The sequence below is a fragment of the Myotis myotis genome, unplaced genomic scaffold (genome assembly GCF_014108235.1).
Source record: "Myotis myotis isolate mMyoMyo1 unplaced genomic scaffold, mMyoMyo1.p scaffold_m19_p_4, whole genome shotgun sequence".
In the NCBI taxonomy this organism is placed as follows: domain Eukaryota; kingdom Metazoa; phylum Chordata; class Mammalia; order Chiroptera; family Vespertilionidae; genus Myotis; species Myotis myotis.
Window position 1 is genome coordinate 98,568,093 of NW_023416346.1, and position 26,973 is coordinate 98,595,065.

The following is a 26,973-nucleotide window of genomic DNA, read 5'->3' on the forward strand; positions in this document are numbered from 1 at the left end:
ACCTGGCCGGCAATGAAGGCCAATCAATCATGGCTTCAGGAGGCTGGCCAGGGGGAGGGGCTGTGGGAGGTTGGCCAGCTGGCTGGATTGGTACCATCAGGGCTGGCCAGTTTCGGGGAGGGGCCTTGGGAGGTTGGTTGTTGGAGTGCACTGACCACCAGGGGGCAGCTCCTGCATTGAGCATCTGCCCCTTGGTGGTCAGTGCACATCATAGTGACTGGTTGACAGGTTGTTCGGTTGTTCAGTCACTGAGGCTTTTATATGTATAGATGTGGAAGGAGACATGTGAGCTAAAGAATTAATTTAAAGAAGCCAGAACTTATTAGGTTTGAAAAATAATTTTGTTTCGCTCTCCTAGCCTGTCTAGACTGTGATTCTCAAATTAGAAAGGGTTTTAGGCCAAATATCAAAACCAGATTGGGATTGTAAAATATTTTGTTAAAATCTCAAAAACATGTCAGGTAATCCCTCCTAGAATCTTTCAGATAGACAAAGGCCTTCTAAGGATATTAAGGACATACCTTACAGATCCTTTCTGCTAAACAATAGGGCTTTAAAATACTTTAAAGTAACTACCTACTACAGTTTCACAGGAAACAAAATCTCTTTCAGTTATGGCTTTTTCCCCCTAACGGAATGAATTATAAATTAGCACACAGAAAGCCCACAAAATTTTTCAAGAAATTATATCAGCTTGGACTAAAAAGGATAGAAATAGTACAAAATGGAGTCCTTTGGATGTCCAGGCTACTACAGGAGGAAGCAAGTTGAGAGAACTATTCAGCTTCAAACATAAACTATTGTTTTTATGCAACAAGTAAAGATGGCTTAGAGTTGGAACCAAGTGACCAGAAGGTAGAGTGAGGAATAATAAAGAGCAACTTCCAAGCAGTTGAACACAAGAAGGAATTGGAAACATATCCATACTTATATTTAAGAATTGCTATGAACTAGTGATTGCTACCTTCTTTCTATTTTCCCCTCCTCTCGTTTCCATCAGTGTCTATAGTGGCTATGTTAGACCTGCCCCCACAACTGTATGTTGGGTATGTCTATCAGATAACTTGTAACTTTAGTTTTTCTGTCTTCAAGTGAAGATATACTCAACGAACTGTATGTTAAGAAACAAATCTGACAAAACGATCTCAACCTATTAAAAAAAGAAAGAAACAAATCTGAGGATCTTCATCTATACCTACACTTTATTTAGAGAATGTGATCTGGTAGTTAAACTTATGTCATATGGGATTAGACTTGGATGAGGGGATCAGTATATTTTGTTTGCGGGAAGGATGATAATAGTTGTAGCCAGTGAGCAAGTTGTGACAGATTACATTTTCCAAAGTTAACTATAACAATATCCTCCATACCATATGTTCTTCTTAAAATGTGACTTTGACATTTCTTTCAAGAGTTGGGGTTTATGTTCCCTCCCATTCAATCTAAGTGGGCTTGTAACTATGGAACAACTGATTCTATGTGAGTTCCAAGGCTAGAACATAAAAGGTAATAGAGTTTCTACTTTGTGACTATTGGGACACTTGCTCTTGAAACAAAGCCACCAGGCTGTGATGAAGTCTAAGCATCTATGTGAAGAGGTCACAGGTCCTAGCAGATTGTCCCAGCTGAAATCAGAGCTGACAGCATCAATTGCTAAACATGGGAGTGAGTGAGGCTTTGGATGATGTTAGCTCTCAGTCTTTGATTCTTCCAAGCTGAGGCCCTAGACACTGTGGAGCAGAGACAATCCATCTCTGATGTGTCTTTCCCAATTCCTAACCTGTAAAACATATGTGCATAATAAATCAGTTGGTACATGCTGTTAAGTTTGGATGGTTAGTTATATTGCAATGGTAACTGAAACAGGGCCTAATAGCCAGTACACTTCATTCATAAGTCAGGTACTAGCCAGATAGGTAGAGTGTTCTATAATAGTTCTGGCTGAGGCATTTCATTTTTAGACTTTTGAACCTGTATGTATATATATATATATATATATATATATATATATATATATCCTCACCTGAAGATATTTTTCCATTGATTTTTAGAGAGAATGGAAGAAAGAGGGAAAGACAGAGAGAAATATTGATGTGAGAGAGACAGATCAATTGGTTGCCTCCTGCTCCCGCCCAGGCCAGGGCCTGGGCTAGGGAAGAGCCTGCAACCTACATGCCCTTGACTGGAATCAAACCTGGGATCCTTCAGTCCTCAGGCCTACACTTTATCCACTGAGCCAAACTGGTTAGGGTTGAACCTTCATTTTTTTTAAAAAAAAAAATTTAGTCTGGGTTGTACAGAAAACTCATTTTTGCTTAGATAAGGGGTTTGTATGAGAGATATATCTGTGTAATATACTAAATATATCAAACTGTTCAGTCCACTTCAACCTTTCTAACCTCCTAACACACATAAGGAATGAATCCCATTGTTATAAGTAACAGTGTCTCACTAAAACAATGGTATCTAAGTATAAAGATAGGAGGTATATATTATAACCTATAGGGGTAAGAAGAGGGAATGTGTAGTTCAAAGAATCCCCTAACCTCTGGAAATTCTTATGTTTTCTCCATTTGAACTTCTATGATTGATACAATAATATGCCCCTGAGACCTGAGACAAGATAATGGGTAGGTCTCAGGGGAATATTAGCAATTATCAATTTCTCAGCAGCCAGAGGCATTGAAAAAAACACAAAGGGAATCATTAGGAACTGAAATTATTTTATAAGTGTCCTTGAGTTGCCCTGGCCAGGTATCTCTGTTGGTTAAAGTGTTGTCCTGATACACCAAGTTTTCGGTTTTGATACCCAATTAAGGCACATACAAGGAGCAACCAATGAATGCATAAATGGGTGAACAACAAATCAGTGTTCTCTCTCTCTCTCTCTCTCAAATCAATAAAAAAAAGTAAAAGTCTCTTTGAATTGCAACATAAGGTTCTGAAGTTTAATATTTCTACAAATATGGCCCTTTCATTGATATGTAATTTCAGGGGTGTACAAAAGTAGATAGAGGCCTCACAGTAGTAATAAGGTTATTTAAAGGTGAAGCAGAAAAGCTGTAATTAAGTAATACTGGGCTCTAAGTGTCCATCAGTAGATAAGTGGATAAAATAGATATGGTATTAATGGAATACACTTGACTGAAAAATGAAGAAAATTTTACCCTTTGTGACAGCATGGATGGGCCTGAAGAATAGTTTGCTAAGTGAAATACTAGTAAGCCAGTCAGAGAAAGACAAGTACCATATGATCTCACTCATATGTAGAATTTAATGAACAAATGGAAATGACAAGCAAAATAGATACAGATTTATAGATAGCAGGAAGATAGTTCTGGTGATGGGGGGATACTGGGGAGGATGGAGGGATTGAGAAAAAATGAAAAAAAAGAGGAAGAATTCATGGACAAGGACAACAGTGTGGTGATTGTGGGAAGGATGAGGGGGTGGAAGTGAAAGAGGGTATAGGGCAGAGGTGGGCAACGCCTGGCACGAGTGCCAAACATGGCACGGCAGTAACTTTTGCTGGCACGCGAAACCCTCTCTTATAATCTTCCATTTACAATTTTTTTCTTAATATCCACTTTTTTATTTTTCAGATAAATTCAGTGTAGGTGCATCTTAGATACATAAATAATTTTACATAACAAGTAACTTAAAGACCATAGACATGGATTGAAGAGAGAGGGGAAGAGCAATTTCTATGCCTCTGCCTTAACTCTCCCTGACTTCCTAGATCCGACCAGTGCTTTGGTTTCATCCACATACGCTTGTGAATCTTTGTTCTCAGTGATGAATCTTGTTAAGTCTCATAATAGGAGTAGCCTGATGGATGAAAGTAGTAGCTCGTGCATATCTCTGAAGGTCACAAAATATAAACCTGATGTAAAAATCTCTGTCATCAGTGATGCAGCAGCAAAAGTCCCACTGATAATATCAAACGGAGTCATAGTTTTCTGTAGGACTATCAGTGTCCATATATACATTAAAAAATAAATGTATTTTTCATCATCATATACTGTGTTTTTGTCGCTCAAATGGGTTTTATTACTTCTTCAAGGTTCTTCACATACGTACACCTTAAAAAATATCAAGTAGGTGTAACATGTTCTCAAACAATTAGGGTTGGCATGCAGAAGAATTTTGAGTCAGAGATTTTGCTGGTTTGGGCACACACTCACAAAAAGGTTGTCCACCCCTGGTATAGGGGGATGAATGGTGATTGAAAAAAATAAAATAAAGAAAAAAATAAAATAAATGTGCTTCTAAACTATAATTTCACAGCCAAATAAACATACAAGACATATATATATATCTGGGCTCATTCTATCCGTGATTCACCTCCCCAATAACAGGACTATTTCAAAAGTGTTGAGAAAGTCTAAAGTATTATCATAAAATTGTAGTTCAATGCATTCATTATGTGGTCTGACTCACATCCATTTGTTGCCTGATGGGAGTAAAACTCAGTCTGAGATAAACAAGAGCAAAGATACAAAATCAGAAAGATTATTGTTTGAGTTTACCTCTGTTTTCTCTAAATCTTCTTTTCCTAATGCAAGCTGGCATTTTCAAACCAGGCCCACCCCTTACTCCCTCCAATACTGTGTAGCTATGTTGTCCCATCTTTGTTATATTTTGTCAGTTTGGAATTGAGATTTCTTTGTCTACTTTTCTTAACGGGTTTATAATGTAATTTATTTCATTATGAAGGCCTCTCATTCTTTTTAACATTTTTTTTCTCTTTCCTTTTGTCCAAGGTCAATGTCTCTAATTTCTGGGTTGTTATATTATCTATGTAACTTATTTAAAGCAACCAGCAAATTTGTAAGAAACCTATAAAGTCACATGTAATATTGAACAAAGATACTGAAGTGGGAAGAAAGAATGAATAGAATTGCATCAAAAGTTCCCTCTAATATTGAAGGTGGGAATTGAGGTTTTCAGAGAACCAGAGGGTTTAGAACAGGAAAGACCTTTGAAACCCTTGTTTCATTATAAAGAAACTTGCTATACATAAGCTCACATAAGGTCTGGTGTTTTTGTCAGTTTTGTTTATTAATATATCAAAGTAGTTACAATAGTTTCTGTTATATAATAGGTGTTTAATATAAAATGTTATTGAGTGATTAAATGCAATCCCCCTTCTGTCTAGGAGACAGGCTGATGTAGTAGAAAGATATTGAATCTGAATTGATCCTTTATTTGACATCAAATGTTGGAGTTACCTAAGAGTTCAGTTATGGACTATTTTCTCTTCTAAATCTATATTATTTCCTCAGCTGTTATCATCTACTCCCAAGACTTCAATTGCCATATATGGGCTGATGATGCCCACATATTTATTTTTACCACCAATTCCATATGTTCAATTACCTGCTTTACAACTCTGCTTGAATTACTTACAGGCATCTCAATCTCATCATATTTCAAATTGAACTCATTATCTTCTCCCATTAAGATGAGTTGAACCAATCCTGCTGTAGTGTAAATGACATTGATTGAGCCTAATTTTAGCCTTTTTACATCCTAAAATATTATTTCCAGCGGCAGATGATATATCCATAACGGAACTCCCTTTACTTACCTTATATACACTAGTTCACCAGAATTAGAGATAAACAGGAACAAACCAACTTTCAATCTCTATTTCTCCTGGCTAAAATCCTAGAACATTCATTGTTTAAGATCTGAGCTAATTTAATTTCAAGTTTGAGATTTAGTCAAGTTTTGATAAGTAGAATAAGGGGTTGAGAAAGAATAGCAGGGGTAGGGACATGGTATAGTCTCTATATAAATGAAAGGGTATTTAAGGGAATAGGTCAACCCAGCTTTGAATGACTCAAGGAAATATTAGGGTTAAACGTCAGGGTCAGGACAGGATTTTTCAACATCAGCATCAGTACTATTGACATTTTGGACCAAATAATTCTGTGTGTGCATTGGGGTGAGAAGGGTGCCCTGTGCATTGTATTATGTTTAGCAGTATCCCTAGGTTTTACCCACTAGATACCAGTAGCACACTTCCCCCAAAGTTTTGACAACCAAAATGTCTTCAGGTGTTGCAAAATAACCTGAATAGCAAAAATTTCTCCAGTTTTATAGCCATTGATCTAAGAAGATTGCTTTACCAGAGGTTAATAATCTGAGAGATCATAATAAAGAACTATAAACTAGTGGGATTATTACAAATTCATTCTGTACATCCATCTTACCTATTGTGGTATTGAGACAAAATCTGAACATTTTTGAATGGGCATGATTATCATAATCACAGGCAATATGACCAGATACAAGATGTATAGAATGGCTTATTAGGAAGCCAATAAAATTACTCAATTATATTTGTATGAAAGATAAAATTTTAATAATTGATGCAGGGAAAATATATCTTTATCAGTTTAAGAAACTACTTCAGAGAAAAACAATAGTTTTTGCCACCTCACAACACCAAATTGAAAGATGATGGACTACATAAACTATCTAGAAATATTGGGAGTTCCAAATGACAGCATTGCCTTTAGCAGGACACTAAAAGAACATGAATGTTGGCTATTTAACGTCCCAAGCCCCTCCTGACCCCCTGACTATAGCCAATTTGAACAGACTTCTAGAAAATATTAGTTCTGTCAAGATGCTATTAAAGAGAGAACCACACAAAGAACCTCAGATAAGTCAAAGCAAAGGTTCATACATTTTTGGCCTCAGCCAACCAGTTGCATGAGTGACAAGATTCCCAATGATCATTTCTGTATTATTGCTGGAACAAATTCCTAGGAAGCCATATTATTCCTTCGTCTTCATTGTCCCTGACATCTTGCTTGTCTTGCAGAAGGTATTCAATAATACTATCAAATTAGATGTTACAGGGCATATGTGAATGGTGGATTTTTCAGCTTAAAATTTAAAGGCTTTAATCTATGCTACAGGGATAGCATTAGCAGAAAAGATATGCCATTTTAGGTACTCAACCTATAGGAAATAGAAACCATTCCCAAGAAGGAAATTGGGTCTATTTGGAATTCCCAGAGTACATGGTACTCTGTTTTATCAAACATGTCTGATAATTTATGTCTGCCTCCAGACAATACCTGTAGTAGCTGTCTCAATTTATGTGGTAAAGGATAGATACAGGGCATTAAGAGCTAAGAGAAAAAGGCCCTCCAAACCAAGAGAACTGGTGATTATGAAAATACATTTCAATTTTTTCCAACTACTATCCACAGTATTAAATTTTATGTCTCTATAAACATATTTGCATACATTCACATAAATATTTAACATAAATAAAAGTTTCACAAAATATTTTTGAAATGCCATGCATTCTTGTAGTTCTTACTCTGTCCTCTTATAATTCACTTTATAAAAATGTTGTTAGGACAGAACCTGGCTGGAGAACCTGGCTAGAGAACCTGGCTAGGCTGCTGATCGACTGAATGCTGTCTCCGTGTCATTCCTTCTTCTCCAACTCCGTCCACAACTTTGGGAACCCCTGGACCTGCTGGGGTTGGACCCCAACAGAAGCACATTCCATATTCATAGATTGGTAGAATCAACATCATTAAAGTGTCCATACTACCCAAAGCAATCTACAAATTCAATGCAATCCACATTAAAATACCAATGGCATATTTTAAAGATCTAGAACAAACTCTCCAATAATTCATCTGGAATAAAAAAAAAAGATCCCAAATAGCCATAACAATCCTGAGAAAGAAAAACAAAGTTGTAGGGATCACAATACCAAATATCAAGCTATATTACCAAGCCACAGTTCTCAAAACTGCTTAGTACTGGCACAGAACAGACATATAGACCAATGAAACAGAACAGAGAACCCAGAAATCAACACAGCCATTGTGCTCAATTAGTATTTGAGACAAGAGACAAGAGCATACAATAGAATCAAGACAATCACTTCAATAAATGGTGCAGGGAAATTTGGGCAGATACATGCAAAAAATTAAACTATATCACCAACTTACACCATACACAAAAGCGAACTCAAAATGAAAAAAAAAATGTTGTTAGCAACCCACTGATTTGACATCACTAATTAATGGGCTACGTACGATCTGGAGTTAGAAAAATATTTTTCTAGGGTGACTAAGATTTTACTTTAAGAATTACATAATTTGGAAGTAGTCAATTAGGTATTATGCCAACTTTTGCACTGCTATGTGCAAGGGAAATAGAAAAGTTTGATTATTTTTACACATTTGGTTTTCCTCAAAGGATATCAGCATATATTTATAATAGCATTATTAATGAATGTGCCTATTAAAAGAGAAAAGACCCTAGAACTGTTAGGAACTGGATTTTCATTTGTTTTGTTTGCCAAAAGTGACTGAAGACATTAAGTACACTATGAAACTTCTGCACATGGCAAAATATGTCCAAATTTGGCAGCCTATCTGGAAACAATCCATAATGGCAAACTCATAGTATTAATGAATAAAGATGTCTTGTTTTTAAACCAAATAGCAAAATTGTGGGAGCAGCAAACTCTTGGAAAATATATTTTTTACCCATCACGCCCAAAATTAAAGGGAGCTAATTATAGTTGCTTAGGTTTTGTGGAAGAAATGCTTCTCTCTCTCTCTCTCTCTCTCTCTCTCTCTCTCTCTCTCTCTCTCTCTCTCGGCTATTATGCAAAGTAGTTCAGATGATGGGCACATAAAAATCCAGAACCACACCATCATGATTCTCAAGGAAATTCACAAACTAAAAGATTTGATTGGACTTTGTTGAACTTGCCAGGAAATGGGGAGTGTGGACAGAGCAAGAAGGGTTGGCATATGACATTCTTAGCTATTGACTATAAAGACTCTTTAAAAAGCTACTTTCTTTTCCCTTCATTTTTTTATATTTATAGAGAATCCTGCCTATCCTCAAACCCCTAACTTGTAGTGGGTGTTCAGAATGGTAATTGAATAAGCCTGACCTAGTATGTGGCTAGATAAAATGAGAAACAACAGGACATTCCCAGATGAAAAATCACTGGGGCTCATAGCAGTGGTGTCAATGCTCAAGTTTGGTGCCAGAGATACCAAGTTAGGTGATGAGTACTGTTATAGACTTTGGGCCCCCCTCTCCAGTATAAATTGAATGACAGGTGAACATTACACTCAATCTAGTGGGATTAAATTTTTAGGCCTGTGTAAAAAGAGGGGGATCTATAAACATTATCAATTGCCTGGAGATGAATTAGGGAAATATACTTTTCCTACATCTGTATGCCCAGCACTTGGGAACCAAGGCAGAAGGATGAATCATCTGTCCTTGGCTTAAGAAAAGTTTATAGTTCACTGTGTGTGATTTCCATGGGAAAGAGAGATAGAGAGTGAATGAGAAGATGAGTCCGGAGTGATTGTCATCATAAACTAAAGAGTCTGCCTATCCATACCCATAGGCTTTCTCATGGACGGTGTTTTTTTGTTTGTTTTGTTTTTTGTTTGTTTGTTTGTTTGTTTTTAACATATTGGCTCCTCCAGAGAGGCCTCAGGAAGTTCCAGAAAACACAAAGGGCCTGGGGGCTTACTTCTCTAGGGGAAAAGGAATCAGAGTCAGAAAGAAAAATACTCATCTTGAAAAAGAGTATTAATTCATAGCAGAGGTAATTTGAAATCTGGATTATAAGCCAGCTTTATTCTATCACCTTGGTTGTGCCAGAGGGGGATGTTACAAAGAAGTCCAAGGTTGTTTGGTATGTGAAAGCCTGGGCCTGTGAATCAATCTTAGAGTGCCAAGATAACAGATTGCTTGGTTTCCCATTTTTTTGCAAGATTTGATAATTAATTATTGCATAAAGATTCACACTGTAGTTTTTACTACAAAGTTTTGACTAGGAAGAGGAAGTTATAGGGCAAGCATGTCAAACTTGCGGCCCACAACAAATATTTTTGTGGCCCAGCCAATATAATGGTATGTATGAAACGTTTTAATAAAAATTTCATAACTTAATTTTTACAATATTCTGTTATACGTAATTATTAATAACAAGCTACAACGTTCGCTAATGACTGATTACAGTACTATAATCATGTTGCATTCATTTCCCTTACGCACCTTATGTGTAGGCGTACCATTTCTCTCCACTAATACTAGCAGTGATTATTTTAGCAGCTGATTGCCACGTCATTAGTCTTGTACTAACTTGTTTGGTATATGCAACAAGAAATATTTCACTTTCAGAGAACAAGAAAAATAGGTTTATTTGCGTTACGCTTATTAATTTGTGCAGTTATTCAGTGTCTGGTAAGTTAATGTTCAAGAGAAATTATTAATTTTTATTAAAATGTTCTATTATTTTATGTTAACAATTACTCATTTATTTCAGCCTTTTGTATTCAGCATGTCTCTATAGAAATAAACCTAGGTTTCTATGAAAATTGAAGCTTTTGTTTTTTTGCAGCCCACGTAAACTTAAACCTTGTTTATTTGGCCCATGTTAGCCTTTGAGTTTGACATGCTTGTTGTAGGGAGTCTCAGTATGCACCCAAGTTTTGTTCCATTTAGGTTTTTGACATGTCTACACATACTTGGAGAACTTGTGGAAAAGCAGTGCCAAGATCCTAGTTACCTGAGGGACCAAAGAACTTTTTGGAAAATAACTTATCCTCAGGGAACAAAAAGTAACAGAACTCAAGATGAGTTCAATGTGTCAGCCCTATTAGAAACATTGATTTTAATTACAACACATGTATATGTCACTCAGTTGGATTAGTAACTGACCTAGCTCACTCATAGGCATTCACACTTCAGTTCTAGAGAGGTACCCAAACAGAAAAAGAATGAACAATGTCACAAGCTGTTTCACCTATTACACAGAATTACACAACTGTTTTACTATAGCTGTCTTATTTTTCATGACACATTTTTTAATCCTTACATTGAGGTATCAGGAGCATTAATATGAGCAACATTAGATGGGAGATGGCAATTTCAATCCACATATCCCTCTTAGGCAAAGGCAGTAGGTATCAGCAACCTGAGTGCAAAAATTTCCAAGAGTACCATCAGCAACAAGGACCTTCAAAAGCCATTAGTAATGAGTGGTATCTTAAGAGACATCGGATTTCATAGCTTTTTTTTAATGGACAAGGATGAGGCATTACCACAGCAAAGAGTAAGAAAATGGTAGGCACTAAGTAGCCTCCAAAGGACTGACTGATTCACACAGCATCTGAGAGATGTACCCTAAAGACTCAAAACTACTTGTTTCAATAGGGCCATGAGTAAGGTGAGGTAGAGAAAGCACTACATTTTTTAAAGTAAGTAAATCCAGAGTCATAGAAACTATTTGTTAGAATAAATCTATTTTACATCCATGATAATGTGGCTTGAGAAACAAAAGTCATTTATGATTATATTACATTTCTAGTAAGAAAATAAAGGTATAACAGAAAAACTGAGTACAGGGTGGGACAAAAGTAGGTTCACAGTTGTGATTGATTATGTCAGAGTTTATTCTTGTAGTATTATTTATTAATTATTGTATTATTTTCCACACAAACAATTGTAAACCTACTTTTGCCCAATCCTGTATATTAAGAAAATAAAGCAAAAATAGGTAAAATCAGTTTGTCTAGGAATATTAATGGCCTAATTTATACATGGATGCACTACAGGCATAAATAATGAATTAAATTATATTTCAAAAATTGAGAAGTGATTATCAATGAGATATCACTGATTAAATGCATTAGTTATGAATGAGAGACTATCAGCTAACTGATAATATATACTGAGAAAAGCTAATAAATCTCAAATAGTCAAAATTTATCATTGAGTGTACTAAATATTATTTTTTCCTTGTTTCCCTTGTCCTAAGAGATATATCAGCAAACACATTGCTATGAGAGATGTCTAAAATTTTGCAGCCTATGGTTTCTTCTAGGTTTTTTATAGTGTCACTAGAGGCCCGGTGCATGAAAATTCGTGCACCTGTGGGGGAGGGGGGCATCCCTCAGCCCAGCCTGTACCCTCTCGCAGTCTGGGACCCCTTGGCGGATGTCCAACTGATGGCTTAGGCCTGCTCACCGGGGGATGGGGCCTAAGCTGGCAGTCAGACATCCCTCTGGCAGCTAGGGAGCCCTCAGGGGATGTCCAACTAAAGGGAGCAGGCCTAAGCCGTTAGTCGGACATCCTTAGCACCACCATGGAGGCGGGAGAGGCTCCCACCATGAGCTGGTTTCTGGCTGAGCTGTGCTCTCCCTGTGGAAGCACACTGACCATCAGGGGGCAGCTCCTGCATTGAGCATCTGCCCTCTGGTGATCAGTGTGCGTCATAGCAACTGGTCATTCCTGGTCATTCTGCCATTAGGGTCAATTTGCATATTACCTTTTTATTATATAGGATGGCTTACATTTAAGTCTTTTATCCATTTTGAGTTTATGCTTATGTATGGTGTAATTTGGTGGTCTTGTTTCATTTTTTTTGCAAGTACCTGTCCAAATTTCCCAACACCATTTATTGAAGAGACTGTCTTGACTCCATTGTATGCTCCTACCTTCTTTGTCAAATATTAATTGAGTGTAATGGCTTGGGGCGATTTCTGGGATCTCTGTTCTATTCCATTGATCTATATGCCTGTTCTTGTGACAATAATAGGGTGTTTTGATTACAGTGACTTTGTAGTATAATTTTATATCTGGTATTTTGATGCCTCCAACTTTGTTCTTCTTTCTCAAGATTGCTGCAGCTATTCGGAGTATTTTTGGTTCCATATAAATTTTTGGAGTATTTGTTTCAGATCTGTGAAATATGCTGTTAGTATTTCAATAGAGATTGCATTGAATCTATAGATTGCTTTGGGTAGTTTGGACATTTTAATGATCTTAAAAAAGAAAATAAACAAATGGGACTACATAAAAATGAAAAGCTTTTGCACAACAAAAGAAACCATCAACAGGAGAAGTAAATGGCAGCAAAATAGGCAGACCTGTCCTGCACCTCATCCCAGGGCCAGATTGGAAATACAAATAAATTGAAGAATATTCACCTGGAATTAACAACTGAAGTCCAACTGAGGAGGAAACTTATATAAAGGAAAGAGGAAACACCTGGATATTTGTCGGAAGGGGGAGGTCTTAAGAGGAGCTGACCCAGCTTCTAGGGCCGAGGGACAGCAGGCTGAGAGATGAGGGCCTGTTCCATCAGAAGATAGAGGCCCAGAACCCAGGCTAGTACCCACAACCTGGAGCACCAGAGCCAAGACCAGTGGCCTATGTAACATCCAGCAGTGAAAGGCAGCAGGGCTGCTGGCCGCAGTGGAGGCTGGATCCTATAGACTGGAGTTGGTTGGAGAGAAATCTGCAGTTTTCTTCCTTCCTTCCTTCCTTCCTTCCTTCCTTCCTTCCTTCCTTCCTTCCTTCCTTCCTTCCTTCCTTCCTTCCTTCCTTCCTTCCTTCCTTCCTCCCTTCCTTTTTTAATTCTAAAACCAGAACGCAGCAGTTTTCATTTGCAGCTATTCACCTGAGGCTTTGGGACAGGGAGGCCTGGATTTGAGGTGCTTAAGGAGAGGCTGTGGTGGGAAGCATTGTAGGGAGACGTGGAAAAGCAGCAGCCAGGAGTATTTGGTTTTTTATAAGTGCCCAAACCAAAATGGCTATTTTTCTTGAAAGGAGCTAGCTGCTCCCAGTAGCCACAGGACAGGTAAGTTTATCAATGTATCTCCTAGGACAATGGAAACTAAGGAGAAAATAAACAAATGGGACTACATCAAGCTGAAAAGCTTCTGCACAGCAAAAGAAGCTATCAACAAAAAATGAAAAAAGAAAATAGGATTTTATATATGGCCAACCAATAGTGATGAAATTGCAGCTTTCATTACAGAGAGAGAAAAACCCCCTTTACATTTGGGCAAATGGAAAGGAAAATCAATGGCAATAAAGTAATATCTGAAAAGGTAATTTCTTACACAAATATAATTTATTTTCTTTACAAGTATAAACTTTTGAACCTTAAATTCTTATATGTTATGTAGAATGTCAGTTCTAGTTCTGCATAAACTTCAGGAATTGGTGGAATGTTAACTGAAGTGTAATGGCATGTTTCCAAGCTTGACAAAATAATTTACTCAGTTTTGACTTTTATGTTGGTAGATGAGAACCAAACAGCTTGCATTTCCTCGTGTATTTTAATGTGAAATAAATACTTCAACATAGAAGTATTCAGAACATTCCTGAGTTGAAGGTATAAAACTTTAAAACTTCTCAATGACTTTCTATTATTCTCGGGATAAAAACCAAAATCCTTATGGCCCTAGAAAGCCCTGCATTGTTTGGCATCAACCTCTTTCTCTGCACCTCATCTCAAGTCACTCATACCCTTGCTCATTACAGTCTGGTCACACTGCTCCAAGGCCATTGTACATTCTGTACCCAAATTATGATACATTACTGAAATTATTTCAAATATTACAATAAGTATATAAAATGAGAACTGATAAGTATGCTCACAAGGGACTATTTGAAGAATTCTAGATTAATGTAGTAAAGTTTAGATTTATCAAAAGCAAGTTACTTTTTATAAATCACATGTCTTGATAAAACTAAATATGCTGGGCAAACTAAATGTTATTTGCTTAAATCTTATTTCTTTCTTGAAAAATTTTGAGGAAGCTCTAAAGCTAGTTTTAAAGAGCGACACTGCACTCTTCTGGTTCTCCTCTGTCTACACATTAAATGCATATACATAATAGAGGGAAGAAAGAAGGATATAGAATAAAACAAACAAGAGATATAACAATCAAACGTAACACATGGATCTTATTTGTATGGTGATAAGAGAAAAATAAATGGTTGTAAAATACACCTTGAAGGTAATCAGGAAAAAATTAATGTAGCCTGGGTATTGGATGGTGTTAAGGAGTTACTGTTAATTTTGTTAGGTATAATAATAGCATAATAGTTAATATAGAAAAAAATAAGCCCTATAAATCAGAAATGCTTTAAAATATGCCAGCAAAAATCAAATGAAGAAATAGATGCAAAAAATTGTCATAATGTACACTGAACATCCTAGTTAAATGAGAGAGTAAACTCCCAATGTTAAAGAAAAACATAAACTGATGAACAAAAATATTCCCAGAGACAGAGAAGCATCGAACAGACCATTAAACTTCAGAGGGAAGGCAGGGGACTGGGGGAAGAGATCAACCAAAAGACTTGTATGTATGCCTATAAGCATAACCAATGGACACCGATACTATGGAGGTGAGGGCATGTGCTCAGGGGTGGGGGTAGCCAGAGAGAGGTCATTGGGGGAAAAGGAGACATATGTAATACTATATGTAATACTTTAAACAATAAAGAAATTTTTTTAAAAGCACATTTACAATTGTGAGTACATGAAACACAGAGTTTATTCTTGTATTATTATTTGTTAACTAGAGACCCAGTGCATAGATTTGTGCACTGGTGGGGACCCATGGCGTGGCCTGTGAGGATCGAGCTGCGACCTGGCATCCAACATCACCCGAGGGATGTAGAAGTATGAGAAGCAGCAGGTGGCTGGGGAGGAGCCCTTCCCACTCATCTCGGCCCCTGCTCATCCCAGTTAGCTGAGCATCTGCCTCCCCATCTTTCACTGCCACCCCTCACATCTCTGGTCTGCCATACCCAGCTGCAGAGAAGTGAGTCCCTAGGGCAGAGCTCCCGTGGCCTCGCTAGAGGTGCAGACTGAGGTTTGGAGGAGTGGAGTGAGAGCCCAAGGGGCACCGGGGTGGACCAGAGAGTCACAGTAGCTGTGTGGTGAGGATGCCCACTTCAAGCACCTTCCTGCAAGTCCTGGGATGGCTGCAGTCTGATAGAAGGAGGCAGGCACTAGGGACGGAGTTCATAGTCTCTTTTTTCCCTCCCTCTGTCCCTCAGTTCCAGCTTCCCAGGGAGGATGCGGTTTGGGGGGTTGACAGGGTTTGGGGGGCACCACACCTCCAGAGTGGTGCCTGAGGAGGGGTGGAATATGGGCAGATGGCCCGGCCTCCCAATGGAAACTGCAGCTCAGCCCCACTGCTTGCGATCTTTCATAGGCTCAATCGCCTGTTCCTCTTTTTATCTGTCCAAGTTTTACTGCACGCTGGTGACCATTGTGTGTCATAGTGACTGGTCGACCAGTCGTTCGGTCGTTTGATTGTTCAGTCACTTAGGCTTTGATATATATAGACTATTGGCCCAGTGCACAAAATTTGTTCCCAGGAGGGCTCCTCAGCCCAGCCTGCACCCTCTTGCAATCCAGGACTCCTTGGGTGATATCTGACTGCCAATTTAGGCCCGATCCTGCAGGCAGTCAGACATCCCTCTTGCAATCTGGGACTGCTGGCTCCTAACTGCTGGCCTGCCTGCCTACCCGATCGCCCCTAACCTGCCCTGCCTGATAGCCCCGAACCTCCTCTGCCTTGGCCCCCGCCATTGTGGCTTCATCCAGAAGGACGTCCAGAATGATGTCTGGAGGTCATTCAGCTATCTGGTCTAATTACTAGTAGCATATTACACTTTTATTATTATAGACTAGGGGCCCAGTGCATGAATTCATGCACCTTGAAAGGAACTGTGGGCTGTGAGACTGCGGTGGGCACAAGGGTGGGTCTCCACCCACCCTCTGTGCCCCTGCCCAGCCCCTCCTGGCGTGGCCCTCGGTCCCCTCCCTGCCGGCAACCCCACTCCCGCTGCCACTGCTCCCATGCGCTGACAGTGCCAGCCCTGCTCGTACCTGCAGCCAGTGGCAGAGCCGCCACTTGCACCCGCTGCCAGCACCCGGCACTGGTCCCAATCGCTTGGCGCCATCAGCAGTGCGAGCAGTGGCTGCTGGCCCCAATTGCCCTTGAGGGCTTCTCTACCTCCCCCTGCTCCTGAAGGGCGATTGGGGCAGTAGCCACCACTCGCACCCACTGACAACGCTGAGCAATCGGGACTGGCGCTAGGTGCCAGCAGCAGTGTGAGCGGCAGCTCCAGTGCCAGCTGTGGGTGCGAGTGGGGCCAGCACTAGCAGTGGGTGTGACGGCGGTTCTGGCGCCAGCAGCGGGTGCGCGCACCAGGCGGGCTCGACAGCAGCACACGGGAGCAAAGAACTTTCAGTAACCACCAGAGGTTCTCCCCGATGACAGCAATCGGGACCCTGTCTTGGTCTGTTGCCTCTGCTCACCTGCTCCACCATCCTGCCACAGCCAACGCCTGCCATGTTCCACCCTCGCCCCCTGGTGGTCAGCGCATGTCACAGAGACCGGTTGTTCGGTTGTTTGATTGTTCCGCCATTCAGTCTATTTGCATATTAGCCTTTTATTATATAAGATTATTGTATTAGTTTTCATATGAACAACTGTAAACCTACTTTTGTCCCACCCTGAACTATATTATGTAATCACTTAATATTTAAATTTTGGATATACTTTGTTGGAATTCCCATCAGTATTTTATATTTTTTGTTGCTTTTGTGAATGGCTATTTCTTGCAGGTGTATATTTCTTGCAGCTTTTAAATACTGGTAAAAAATAAAAAAAGAAAAGCTACAAAAGGACTAGAAGAAAACACAGGTGAATTTTATTTTTATAATTGACAAAAACAAAAGGCTTTTTAAACTATGGTTCAAGATTCAGAAGAAAAAAAACAAAAATCAATAATGTCAACTACTTTTTATAAAAAGACACTTCTGCATAGCCAAAAAATCATATATTTTTTTAAATAATAAAAATATGGGAAAATATTTTCCACTTAGTATCACAGATGAGAACTAATCTTCCCAGTTTATTAAGAGGTCCTAGAGATTGATATGAAAAAGACAAGCAATCTAATGGAAAAATTAGAAAAAGACATGAATGGACAGTTCAGAGAAAAATAAATACAAATTCCCCAAACATATAAAATGCTCCATCTCACTCATAATAAGAAAATATGCATTAAACTACAATGGAAGATAATTTCTACCAATCAGCTTTGGGAAATAAACATTCTCATATATTTTAGTAGAGCAATCCCTATGGAGTGTAATTTGGTAATATTTATAACAAATGCAAATGAATTTTATCTTTTGATTCAGTAATACTAATAAGAATTTATGTCTACAAATATACCTTCATACTTATACAAAGATATATATTGGTGTATTATTTGTAATAATAAAAGATTGGAAATAATCCAAAAGTATATCATTAGAGAACTTGTTAAGTAAGTGGTGATAAACCCATACAATGGAGTACTAAGCATCTGTTTAAAAAACACAATGAGGCCCTAACCAGTTTGGACCAATAGATAGATAAAGCATCGGCCTGTGGACCAAAGGGTCCTGGGTTTGATTCCAGTCAAGGACAGATACCTTGACTGCAGGCTCCTCCCTGGCCCTGGCCCTGGCCCTGGCCCTTGTCAGGGCTTGTGCAGGGGGCAACCAGTTGATGTGTTTCCCTCACATTGATGTTTCTCTCTCTATTCCACTCTCCCTAAAAATCAATGGAAAAATATTTTCAGGTGAGGATTAACAAAAAAATAATATAAAAATATAAAACAATGGGGAACCTCTCTGTATATACTGATATGGGAAGATCTCCAGGATATATAAATAAGTGAAAGAGAGTTAGAAAACGAAGAGTATCTGTAGGGTAATACCTTTTGAATAAATGATGAAAGTGATAATGGCATATATCATAATTTTCTTGTATTTACTTATAAAAACACTGGAAGTATCCACAAGAATTAATAAAAGCATTATATGCAGGGTATAGGGGAGAGAGGTGCAGATGGGGAAGGGATATGAATGGAACTTCTGAATGTAAACCTTGGTTATTGCTTTAATTTTGAACCATTTGAGTATACTATGTTACTAAAACAATATAAATAAGAAGTATTTTAAAAGAAAAAAAGGTAATTGCTCCACAAGCCTTGCACATTTTATCCAAGCAGATTTATTTGTTGTTTTTTTTTACTGTGTTCCCACACTATTTTAAATGCAGTTTTCTATAATACTTCTTAGTCACTTCCATAATTTTTCTTTATCAGTCATTCCTACAAATCTATGAACTTCTTAAGTGTAGGAGCCTTGTGTTAATGCATTTCTGTCTCTTTCATAATGTGCACCATGTCTCACATGTGATATTTGCCCATTAAATATAACCTTTTCAGGTCTACCTTGTCTTAATTAATATTTTCCTGTAGCATCTTACTTTTGTTCTCTTTATTGAATTTTATCACTATCTCATATTAGAATTATTTGCTTAGTTTTGTTTGCTTTTATCAGATGGTGAACCCCTGATGATTTATTAGGTATTCAACTAAAATAATGAACTGAGAGGCCTAGAAAATTTATAAATAATTGCTATATAATTTATAAGTTAAATCATGCAAACACTATCACAATACTTAATAATATGTAAAATGATCACTCTCTAATAAAATAATGGAGTCTCCTTAGTGAAAAATAAGAAACAGACCTTTAAAAATATCTTTTGTTCATTATACTGATGCACTTATTTATGAAGACCCCACACATAAGGGTATGCAAACATCTATTAAGCTGTTTTTAAAATCTCCTTTTGGCTTAGTTTCTATAATTTTAATAATTAATTTTGAAAGGCATTAATGATATTTAGACAGACTGCTATATACCAGTGGGGTAGAACAACATTACTAAATGAGACTTGAAGTTCCAAGGTTGATGGAAATATTTTCCTAGAGCAACAGGTAGATTCTTTGAATGCATGAAAGTTCCTAGCAGAAATTTATTTATTTATTATTCATTCATTCATTCATTCATTCAGCAAATATTTTTTGAGCAACTGCTATGCTAGGTATTCTGAAGTATTAAGATATAAGTAAAATATGGTCTTTGTCCTCAGGGAGGCAGTATAGCATAATGGTTAAGAATATAATTAAATAAACCTACTTTTGAAATACCGCTTCTCTACATGACCATGAGCAAATTACTTAAACACTGTGCCTTAATTTTATCTTCTGTCAAATAGGGCAATGATAGCTATTTCACAGGCTTGTTATTAAGATTTGGATGAAATAATGTGTATATAGATTGTACACTTGCTTGGCATATAATAACCACTCCAAAAGTGTTATTTGCATTCTTATTGCCTAAAAATAGAATTGTTCTTTTATGCAGTCTTCCTTTTTATAAGAGTAGTACTCATATGCTTTATTGTAGAATGTGACCCCATTCTAAATACTTACTTTTATCCTAATTCTCAGGCTCTATGAGGCATGAGAGAACAACTTCTTAAAGTAGTGAGGATATTATTAAATAAAATTGATAATTATTAGTACTCTTAATAAGAAGAATAAAAGAAAACTGATGATGGGAGAACACATGTTATTTATTTGAATGATACAAGGGAATTCTAACAAAGATTCTAAATCAGTGATTCCCAAAGTGGGCACTACTGCCCCCTGGTGGGCGCTGCAGCTATCCAGGGGGGCGGTGATGGCCACAGGTGCATTTGTTCTAACTTTTTTTTGTATTACCTTTCTATTCTGAGTTCAATAAATAGTTTCATAATTTCAAACTTCAATGTTTCTAATTTACACCTTTCTTTACTATATTTTACGAAAAAGGTAGAAACATTAAGACATATATCTTTCTGTTTAATTGCTATTAAAATTAAAAAAAATTAATTTCCAGGGGGCGCTGAGTAATATTTTTTCTGGAAAGGGGGCGGTAGGCCAAATAAGTTTGGGGACCACTGTTCTAAATGTATTTAAAAGTATTTTGAAAAGAAAATGAAGACTACTAAATGTCAGTATGGGTTCACTAATATACTATGCTAGACCAGTAGACCAGTGTTACCTAAACTGGTGTCCCTCAGAACAGTGAATGCTAATAGGATACTGCTGCCAAAATTATATATATTTTCTATGACTAAATAAGTCTAAGACACATGAAATTAAGCAAAGTTAAAAATATGTCTCCACATGTATTCACTTTAAAAGGTCACTGTAGGACTTTTCAGAGTTTTAATACACTATATTGTATTACATATTTTCAATAGGTAAACATAGTATGTAGTCTTTCCAAATGTCAGCATAACTACAAGGTCAGACAAAAGTATGTTTACAGTTGTTCATATGAAAAATACAATGATTAATAAATAATAATACAAGGACAAAGTCTGTTTTGCGTACTTGCAACTGCAAATGTACTTTTGCCCCATCCTATATTGTGGAGATTGTGTATATTTGCGTGTGTGCCCGTGCATTACTTATCAACAGTACTCCAAACTAATGTTTTATAAAATATAGTTTTGAAAATATGGTTCTAGTTTAGGTTTCTTTTTTGTTTTGTTTATTTGAATGATAATTTTTATTACTTTTATGTACAGAAAACTCAACAATATACACTTAGTCCAGTTTGCTGGCCGGTAGTCTAGTCTTTGACTTTTCCAACTTGGCAATATGAGCCACTGACATTGCCTCCTCAGTGGCAGCAGATCTCATCATATCTGTTGTTGTAATTGGTCCAGATGACTTCCACCAGCTTAGCCAGAGCTCTATTGTCTTCCAAGTTAGCCTGTGTGAAGGTGAGAGTGGTGCAGGTCTTCTTGTGGACTAGATGTCCCAGACTGGCCTTCCCCTTGATAATGCAGTAGAGAACCCCCATCTTACTGCACAGGGCAGGCAGGAGGACAGTCATCTCAGTGGAATCCACATCATGTGCAATCACTACCAGATGGGCCTTCTTGTTCTCCACCAAGGTGGTGACAGTGTTAACCCTTGCTCAAAGGGCAGGTGGCCTCTTGGTGGGTACATCACTCTTGCCAGCAGCTTTCTTCTCAGCCCAGGCCAACAATCTCTGCTTCTTTTCTTGCTCTGTCTCTGATCTGTACTTGTGTGCCAGCTTAACCAGTTGAATAGCTGTTTGGTGGTTCAAGGACAGGGTGAACTGGTTAATGGAAGCAGGCCCTTACAGACATTTAAAAAGAATTGCCCTTTGCCACTGCCACCAAATCTAGTAGGGTCATTTGACAAAGCAGGTGAGATCCTTTTTCGGCTGAACATCCTTTCCAATGCCAAAATTCTTGGGCTTTTTCTCAAACAGGAGATTTACTACCTTCTTGACCTCCTGCTTCTTCATGACAACAGGGCACCTCTTTCCCCTTAGTCTTCCTTCCTTTCAGATTATTGGGTGGGAGGAAGAGAGCTAGTTTACGTTTCTTTATAGAATAATAGAGTAGTAGAAATGAAAATAAGGAGACATATTATATTTTAACCTTTATGTCATTTGAAACAACTCATTTTATTAATCTGAGGTGGAAAAATGTTTTCTAGATCAGTCATCTTTAAACATTTTGCTTGTATAACCTTTAAAAGAATTTTCTATACTCTCATACATTTTTAAGTTAACACCAAACATTTTTTCACCCTGATTTTAAATTATTAAAAAATTGGTTAAAAAAAAAAACAACACCAAAAAAACAATCCCATTTACCAGCACACCAAAAAATTTAAGATACCTAGGAATTAACTTAACTAAGGATGTAAAAGACCTGTACTCAGAAAACTACAGGACACTGAAAAAAGAGATAGAGGAAGACATAAACAGATGGAAGAACATGCCATCTTCATGGATTGCTAGAACCAACATCATTAAAATGTCCATAATACCCAAAGCAATTTATAGATTCAATGCAATCTCTATTAAAATACCAATGGCATATTTCACAGACCTAGAGTGAAATCTCCAAAAATTCATCTGGAATAAAAAAAGACCTCGAATAGCTACAGCAATCCTGAAAAAGAAAAACAAAGTAGATGGGATCTCAATATCAGATATCAAGCTGTATTACAAAGCCACTGTTCTCAAAACTGCCTGGTACTGGCACAAGAACAGACATATAGATCAATGGAATAGAATAGAGAGCCCAGAAATTGACCCAAACCACTATGCTCAATTAATATTTGACAAAGGAGGCAAGACCATACAATGGAGTCAAGACAGTCTCTTCAATAAATGGTGTGGGGAAAATTGGACAGATACATGCAAGAAAATGAAACTAGACCACCAACTTAGACCATACACAAAAATAACCTCAAAATGGATAAAGAACTTAAATATAAGATGGGAAACCATAAAAATACTAGAGGAATTCACGGGCAGCAAAATCTCAGACATATGCCAAAGCAATTTCTTCACTGATACAGCTCCTAGGGCAATGGAAACTAAAGAGAAAATGAACAAATGGGACTACATCAAAATAAAAAGCTTTTTGAACAACAACAACAACAACAACACCATCAACAAAACAACAAGAAAGCCCACTGCATGGGAGAACATATTTGCCAATGTTATCTCTGATAAGCGTTTAATCTCCAAAATTTACAAGGAACTCATACAACTTAACAAAAGAAATATAAACTACCCAATCAAAAAATGGGCAATGGACCTAAATAGATGCTTTTCAAAAGAAGACATAAGGAAGGCCAAGAGACATATGAAAACATGCTCAAAGTCACTTATCATCTGAGGATGCAAATTAAAATGACAATGCGGAACCATCTCACACCTGTCAGAATGGCTATCATCAACAAATCAACAAATGAAAAATGCTGGAGAGGATGCAGAGAAAAAGGAACTCTTGTGCACTGCTGGTGGGAACGCAGACTGGTGCAGCCACTGTGGAGAACAGTATGGCATTTCCTCAAAAAACTAAAAATGGAACTCCCATTTGACCCAGTGATCCTACTTCTAGGAATATATCCCAAGAAACTAGAAACACCAAACAGGAAGGATATATGCACCCCTATGTTCATACAGCACAATTCACCATAGCTAAGATTTGGAAACAGCCTAAGTGCCCATCAACAAATGAATGGATTTAAAAAAAAGTGTGGTACATCTACACAATGGAATACTATGCTGCAGTAAAAAAGAAGAAATTCTTACCATTTGCAACATCATGTATGGAACTGGAAAGCATTATGCTAAGTGAAATAAGTCAGTCAGAGAAAGATAACTATCACATGATCTTACTCATTTATGGACTATAATGAACAACATAAACTGATGAACAAAAACAGATCCAGAGAAAGAGAAGCATTGATCAGACTGTCAAACCTCAGACGGAAGGTCGGGGAGGGTGGGGGTAAAGGGGAGAGATCAACCGAAAGACTTGTATGCATGCATATAATCCTATCCAATGAACACAGACAACAGGGGGGTGAGGGCATGAGTGGGGGGATAGGGTGGGGGAAATGGGGCAATAAGGACACATATGTAAATACCTTAATTAATAAAGAAAAAAAATTTTTTAATTAAATAAAAATTTGGATCTCAGCAGCACGCAATTGCCTTCATCATAAACATTTTCTATGACCTATTTTTTTCATTGGTCTCATACAGGGACTACTTTGAGCCATTTATTCAGTAAATCATTTTATTTAATGTAATAAGAATGCACAAACCCAACACACATAAAGAAAGGTAGGTCTTAAAATTAACTTGATTTTCAACCATATATTTTTCTCCCACCATTCCATTACCAAGTCAGCCAATCTTAATCCTGTGTTCATTGTTTCCTGGCTTTCTGTTTTATTTAGCTTTATTGCATTTAAATGCATTTATACACATATGAAAAGATTTTTGACATCAATAATCATCAGATAAATGCAAATAAAAACAGCAATGAGATATCACCTCACACATGTCATAATGGTTATCAGCAATTAAGTCCATAAATCATAAGTACTCGTAAGGATGTGGAGAAAAAGGAACCCTCATGCACTGTTAGTGGGAATGCAGATTGGTGCAGCCACTGTGGAAAGCAGTTTGGAGTTAATCTCAACAAATTAAAAATGGAACTGCCTTATGACCTAACTATTTCATTTCTGGGAATATATCCCAAGAAACCTGAAACTCCATTTTGAAAGAATATATGTACCCATATGCAGGAAGCCACCCATTGTCAACATTATCATGAAAGTGCAACAAGGAACTTGGAAGGCCGATGGACCTTGGATAATTAGCAGGGCTAATAGCATGCACCAATTGTTTTGTTGAGATACTGATGGCTCGAAGCAATTTCCTGACCTCATAGCCTCAAAGTAAATCTTTACTGATCTTTTTACTGACCTTTGAGACAGTCTGTCTGCTACCAGTTTGCCATTCTTAACTGAGGGCAAAGATGTGTATCTTTGAATTGAATAAAAGCTAACAGGTCCGGGGCTTCAGGGAGCTTCTCCACTAAAGGGAAGTTTCCACCTGGCCCCCCATGCCTTCTAAATTCATATTTCTTGTCTAGTGTTTTCATTTGTGCATGACCCCTTCTTCAGATCCTGAACCCTAGCCGTGCTGGTTGCGGCTTCACACCGATATATTCATTGCAACATAATTTACTATAGTCAAGATTTGGAAGCAGCCCATGTGCCCCTCAGTAGATGAGTAGATAAAAAATGGTGGTAAATTTACTAAATGAAATACTATCCAGTCAGAAAAAAGAAGGAAATATTATCTTTTGCAACATCATGGATGGACGTGGAGAGCATTATGTCAAGTGAAATAAGCCAGTTGGAAAAAGACAAGTTCCCTATGATTTCACTCATATTTGGAATCTAACAAACAAAATAAATGAATAAACAAAACAGAAACAGACCCATAGACAGAGAACAGACTGACTGTTATCAGAAGGGAGGAGTTGGGGGGGGGGGCAAAGGTGAAAAGGGGGGAAGGGATTAAGCAAAAAAAAAATCCCTTCTAGACACAGACAACATTATGGTAATTACCAGAGGGAAAAGAGGGTGGGGGGATGTGGATGAGAGCAAAGGGGGATAAATGGTGGCAGAAAGAGACTCTACTTTGGGTGGTGCACACACGATGCAGTATGCAGAGAATGTATTATAGAGTTGTACACTGGAGACCTGTATGGTTTTATTAACAATGCCACCCCAATAAATTCAACTAAAAAAAGAAAAGAATGTATGGATGGACATGTATAGATGAAAAAAAAGGTAACAGAAACAAATACTCATGCATGTATGATCACTTGATCTTTGGCAATAGTGCATTGTAAAGCATTGGAAAAAGATTGTTGCCCCCTACCACCAGTTTCTAGTACTAGAATACTTGAATGTCTACTTAAAAAATGTAAATGTGATCCATATTTAAAACCTTACATACAATTAAACTCCACGTGTATTGTAGCTTTTAAAATAAAAAGTATCACAGAGCTTTTCCTAAAATCTCTTAAACAAGCAGTATCTGGCCTCAATGTGCCCCATACCTCTCTCTAAGTGAACCCAGCCCTGGCATGACAGCAGCTGGCCTTGGTTCCAAGCTTGGACTCACCTGGGCATTTCCAAGTCCAGCCATCTGCAGATAGCTTTGTAGCCCATGCCAGGTGGCCCTAGGCAGAACAGAGATGGCAACTGACCATTACCTGCACCTCCTGGGAGGCCCCAGAGCCAGTGAACAGCTTAAGACCACGTTGAAGCATCACCACTCAACCACCTCCATAAGTGACACACTCAAGGGCCAGACTCAGCAGGTACCAGAAACCCTCTGAAGGAAGTCCTGCTCTATGGGGTGGGCCCCTACTCAGCTGATCCTCCATGGTGGTTGGACGTTGGTGGTCACAGCCACTCCTCGCAGGTAGTCGGCCTGGGAGTAAACTCCTCCACTGATGTGCCAACAGCAATCAAAGTTCAACTATAAAAGGAAGCTATATAGGGAACATACCTTAAGTGATTGGTGAAGTTGTACCACTGGAACCTATAGAACAGTTACTACACAAGGCCACTCTACCAAGCCTAGGAGACATAGCAGCTCTACCTAATACATAGAAACAAATAAAGGGAGGCTGCCAAAATGAGGAGACATACATGTCCCAAATGAAAGAACAGAGAAAAACTTCAGAAAAAGAACTAAACAAAATGGAAACAGCCATCTAGTAGGTGCAGAGTTCAAAACATTGGTTATAAGGATGCTCAATGAACTTAGTGAGAACTCCAACAGCATAAAAATGAAAGACATACTAACTGAAATGA

The 26,973-nt window shown here is 37.9% G+C and overlaps 1 pseudogene; it reads right to left on the reverse strand.

Moving 5' to 3' along the window:
- Window positions 1-21,336: 21,336 nt before the first annotated feature.
- Window positions 21,337-26,299, reverse strand: LOC118653533 (annotated as a pseudogene).
- Between the last annotated feature and the right edge of the window lie 674 nt (window positions 26,300-26,973).